The following is a 6,283-nucleotide window of genomic DNA, read 5'->3' as shown; positions in this document are numbered from 1 at the left end:
AAGCGAAATTGTCACCCGCTGATTTAATACGCAGATGACTGGGTAATATAGCCTAGTACCGCAATACATCTTAGCTTTGCGGGTCTATTCTCTAACCGCTCGGCTACCGTGGCGACTATCAAACATACTTTACTGTAAATTTCTCATATTAACCTTTAAAGGTATAGACCGGGGAATATAGCCTAGCACCGCAATACATCTTAGCTTTGCGGGTCTAGCCTCTAACCGCTCGGCTACCGTGGTGACTAGCAAACATACTTTACTGCAAATTTCTCATATTAACCATTAAAGGTATAGACCGGGGAATATAGCCTAATACCGCAATACATCTTAGCTTTGAGGGTCTAGCCTCTAACCGCTCGGCTACCGTGGCGACTAGCAAACATACTTAACTGTAAATTTCTCATATTAACCATTAAACGTATAGTGCGGGGAATATAGCCTAGTACCACAATACATCTTAGCTTTGCGGGTCTAGCCTCTAACCGCTCGGCTATGGTGGTCGCCTAGCAAACATACTTTACTGTAAATTGCTCATATTAACCATTAAAGGTATAGACCGGGGAATATCCATACTAATCTCTGGAAATTTCTCTCCCATTAAAAGCGCTCTCCAACTTAGGAGTCTTGGAATACACAGGGAAAGATTATATCGGCTCCCCTCACATAAAAGACAGGTCCCCAAAAAAGCAGGCACTCAAAATAATCTAAAGGTTTGAGCCTCCTACCGTGATTACGTTTTTTGGCACAAAAATCAAAACATACGCACACATTTTTTTGTCTTTGATTTGAACAGGAGCGCAACAAAAAAAGGTCCTTTGCACCTGAACTATACCAGAGAATAGACACTACTATACAACGTAATCTACAACAACATTTAATCTAGTCGAAACTAATCTATTGGTTGCCCTAACTCGTCTTTCCTTCTAATCTAACTAACTAATGTTGGGATGGAGTACTCGATATTCCTCGCACCCCATAGAGATCTAACCTAAATTTTAAAATCACCTACTTACATACACCCGCTCATGCACTCATCCCAATAAGTACATTTGTCCTAATAAATACATTCATAGACATGCTCTTTCCTGTCAATTGTCCCTTAGTGCCAAAGAAATAGATTCGGCTTTAACCGAGTTAAAGGTATCTATCATTCTCTGCTTTAGTTCATCTACAGATGCCATCCCAGCTTGATTCTGATACACCTAGATTTATAAATTCTTTTAGGTAAGCTGAAATAAGGAAAGAAAGAAATAAGTTATGAATAATCACCTTGTTTTTCGGGTATCCCAAAAGGAAATAGTCCATAGGTGTCAAATCCGGTGAGAGAGGTGGCCATTGAATCGCCCCCTGTGTCGATATAACACCACCAGGCATGTAAAGAGATATCTCGATAGGCAATTTGATGGGCGTGTCTATCGACTATTTCCTTTTGGGATACCCGAAAAACAAGGTGATTATTCATAACTTTTTTCTTTCAATCCCGACACAGACCACCCATCCTTCCTAGAAAGCAGTGGCTCCCTAAAAAGTGCAGGAAGACGTCCTGCAGAACAAGAAGACAAATGTTTGCCACCCCAGCCACGGGGCATACGTACAGAGTATTTTCTGGAAAAACCCTCTTTTCCGGACTCATTAGAAAATAGATATTTCCGAGGAAAAACTCGATTTACGAAACTTGATTAGATCACTGATCACTTCCGTTTGCCAGTAATAAACCAAATGTTAAATGAAATTAAAAAAAAAAATGATAAAGTTTTTTTAAAAAAACAAAAAAAAAACAGCCATAACGATATGCTGCACATGAAATGATTTAAGAGAAGTGGGCAGGACGGAAGGGCGGCCACAGGAAGCCGGGGCTCTTTTGTTCCACATTTAAATTAAAGAACTCACAAATGCCATCTAAATCTAACACATGTTCCATTTATTATTACATTTTACATAAAAGGAATTCATTTAGAATTCATAGTTCTATCTTTAACAGCTGTTTTATACAAATGATAATGAATAATAGTGTGTGTTTGAGTTTGTATTAATTTAGGACTATTTTTTTATTTTTTGAATGTAGGTACGCTGTTTAAAAAAGTAGTCTAACTCCGCCTCATAGTCTTTGGTGATTTATAAAGGGACTATACTATAAGACAGGTGATATGTTAGTTATTATGGAATGAAACTAAAAATAAAAATAGCATTTGATTCTCACAGTTCACTTACGTTATATTCAAATTACGAAATTTTTTTTAAACATATTTAATTTCTCACAAAATATTAATTTGGTACGAAAAACAAAATATCGCAACGAAATAACATTTTTACAGGAAAAACATACTACCACCATTTCCTCTTAACTGACTTGTTGAAACGAATTTCCTTCCATAAACAAAAGATGTTTTCAAAACACAAACTATAAAAACCTATGTACATAGATTTCGGAGAACAGTTATTCTAAAAGGTTCCCATTAAACCCATTGTTGGTATCAAAACGACGTATTAAGCATACATACATATATGTACATACAAAATTTACATTTTGTAGTAGACTAGTAAAGCTAATATGTATTGTGGTACTGGGTTCGAATCCCGATCTTTAGGCCTTGGATTTTATTTAATGGTTAATATGAGAAATTTACAGTAAAGTATGTTAGACGGTTAGAGGCTAGACCCGCAAAGCTAAGATTTATTGCGGTACTAGGCTATATTCTCCGGTCTCCACCTTAATGGTTAATATGAGAAATTTATAAAAAGCTAATATGTATTGCGGTACTAGGCTATATTCCCCAGTCTATACCTTTAATGGTTAATATGAGAAATTTATAGTAAAGTATGTTTGGGACCGCTGAAGTAATGACGGAGTGAGTGTCGCTCTAAATTCATTTCAGTTGTTTGCTAGTTAAAAAGTGACGTTTTTCAGTTATTTTTTGCACAGATTTTAATTAACATTTTTGAAACATTTTGGTGCAATTTTACACAATTCTATCGAGCAATATTTTAGATATAAGTGAGTGAAACTATGTAACAATCATTTTAGGTTAGCTGTCTTATTTGAATCAAAAACTGAACGTGTCAAATCTTTGAACTAAATCGAACATTATCGAATTGAAATCGAACTACATGAAGATCGTTATTATCGATAGTATCTAATATTATACTGTATATATTTTATGTAAATACGATTTTGTACATACTTTATAGTTATTTTATTATTATTATTATTAATTATTATTATTATTAATTATTATTATTATTAATTATTATTATTATTAATTATTATTATTATTATTTTCCTTAAATTATATTTTATTATTTGTTAAATCTTTTTTTTTTTTTTTTTTTTTTTTTTTTTTTTTTTTTTTTTTTTTTTTTTTTTAAATTAAGTCAAAATGGTAAAACGAAAAAAGCCTCCTGTCACTTCTCCAAAATCTAAAAAAGCTCAAATTAAGGAATCATTTCCTTCCACTTCACGTGCAAGTTCCGTGATCAGTTCCTGCTCTTTATCTCCGTCACCTTTTACTACAACTGTTCAAGCAAGCAAGGAACGTCTTGGCATGTCACCAACCAAAGACAGCCAGATGCACAGTCAGACGGGGACCACTGATGTAGCACCACCTGGAGTACTATCCTCTAACCCTTTTGCTTGTCTAGCACCTCATGAAAAAGACGAGGACAGAGCACCGGTGGAAAAAATACCTAAACCACCACCCATCTACGTAAGTAATCTTACTAATTACATGCAACTGTGTGCAGACCTTATACAGATATGTGGCGCAAATAATTTTGTATGCAAGTGCAGAATTAATAACGTTATTATATCAGCCAAAACCATAGAAGATTACAGAAAGATAATTCATTATCTTTCTGAGAAGAATGCGGAATACCATACTTATCAACTTAAGCAGGATAAAGCATTTAGAGTAGTTATCCGTTCACTCCACCACACTATACCGCCAGAAGTTATTAAACAAGAATTATCAGATCTTGGATTTCTGCCGAGAAATGTTACAAATGTGCTTCACCGTAATACTAAAAAGCCTCTTCCACTGTTTTTTGTGGATCTGGAGCCTCAAAATAATAATAAGGATGTATTCAAATTGAAAGTTTTAAACTACACTCGCATTCGAGTTGAAGAGCCTTATAAACAATTTGAAATCGTTCAGTGCAAACGATGCCAACAATATGGACATACTAAGGCCTACTGCCGGCATCCACCTTACTGTGCTAAGTGCGCAGAACCCCACCTCAGCAAGGAATGCCCAAAACCAATTACGGTCCCTCGTAAATGCGTTCTATGTGGAAACAATCACTCTGCCAGCTATAAGGGATGCTCTGTTCATAAGGAGCTCCAGAGAATGAGGAGGCCGAAGCCCGTCTACGAGCACCCTTCGGCTGTGAGAAGAGATTATCCAGGGCCACCATCTCTCAACGCTTTTCCTGCACTGAAAGAAGTTAACAGGACAACAACAACCAATGCTCAAATATCGTATGCTCAAATGCTCAGAAGTGAACCTGCGCTTCAGCCACAACTACCTCTTCCTCAACCAAATCCTACTTCTGATATTACTTCTGTAATCACTTCCTTCTTAAGTGACTTAAAGAGCACAATCAATCCTCTTATTAACCTCCTTACCACCCTAATAACGAATCTCCTGCCCAGGCTTGCTCCTTAATCCCTCAAACATCAATTCTCTCTCAATCCTCCTATGGAACGCCAATGGGCTGAGCTCCCAACGACTCGAACTGGACGCATTCCTCCACTACAGAAGAATAGACATCGCACTCATCACTGAAACTCATTTTACTAGCAGATCTTATTTCAACATAACCGACTACACTATCCACAGGACTGATCACCCTGATGATACTGCCCATGGGGGCACTGCAATTCTAATAAAAAACTGTCTTCAACACAATCTGATCCCAACTAATCCTACCAATTCTCTTCAATCAACTGTCATATCTCTCCCAATAAACTCTTTCCAATTGACAATAGCATCAGTTTACTGCCCTCCTAATCATACTATATCTTCCAATGATTTCCTCTCCTTTTTCCAGTCCCTCGGATCCCGCTTCTTATCAGGAGGTGACTATAACGCTAAGCATCCACAATGGGGCTGTAGAGTGTCCAATCCTCGAGGCTGTTTACTGAACAATGTCCTATCCCAAACGAATTACTCCTTTTTATCTCCACTCAAACCAACTTATTGGCCTACTTCACTCTCCAAACTTCCAGATATTTTAGACTTTTTTGTTTGTACTCCTATCTCTTTTCTACATCCCAACATTGAAACCTTAGATGAACTCTCTTCTGATCACAGTCCTGTATTACTTACCTTAGACACTCAACCTGTATTCAAACAAAATCCTTCGAGACTGATTGACGGAATCGTCAATTGGGACAACTTTCGCTACTTACTGGACAGTTCAATAGACTTTAAAATACCTCTCAAGACTCCTGAACAGATTGACAGTGCAGTAGAAAACTTTACCTCTGCCATACAGCAAAGTGTACGGAATTCTACAACAAATAAAAGACCTCGTACTCTACCTGACCAGTTCTCTTTTGTACCTAGTGACATACGAATCCTTATTACTTATAAAAGACGGATACGATCGTTATGGCAAAACACACGACTACCTTCTTACAAACGTAAATTTAATCGCCTAGCACGTCTTGTTAAGAAGGAGTTGAGTAAGTACAAAAATGAGCAGCACGAAAAATTCACTGCAGCGTTAAACACTACAGACTACTCACTATGGAACACTACACGACGCTTACTTAAGTATAAGTTCACTTCACCTCCAATTAGACGTGAGGATGGTTCTTGGACCAAGACTGACCGCGACAAAGCTGATCTATTCTCTCAACACTTACATACCACTTTTACACCCCACACTAACATATTCGACTCCGAACATACCAGCAAAATTGTAGATGAACTTAATAGACCGTTACCTCTCGAACTTCCTCCCAAAGCTTTCTCTCCTTCTGATGTTAAGTATGCTATCCAGAATCTTCCTAGGAAAAAATCCCCTGGTCACGATCTTATCACCGCCCAAGTCCTCCGGCAAATGCCAAAACGTGCTATCGTTTTCCTTACCTACCTATACAATTCAGTACTTAGAACCACATTTTTCCCGACTCAATGGAAATTCTCCAAAATAATAATGATTCCTAAACCTAAAAAGCCAGTAAACAGCGTTTCGTCCTATCGTCCTATAAGCCTTCTTCCAATCTTAGGAAAACTCCTTGAGAAACTGCTCCTAAAACGAATTTATCCTCTCCTAG

Source organism: Rhodnius prolixus, unplaced genomic scaffold (genome assembly GCF_049639745.1).
Source record: "Rhodnius prolixus isolate KJV_2025 unplaced genomic scaffold, Rpr scaffold_9, whole genome shotgun sequence".
Taxonomy (NCBI): domain Eukaryota; kingdom Metazoa; phylum Arthropoda; class Insecta; order Hemiptera; family Reduviidae; genus Rhodnius; species Rhodnius prolixus.
Note: the sequence above shows the minus strand (reverse complement) of the source record.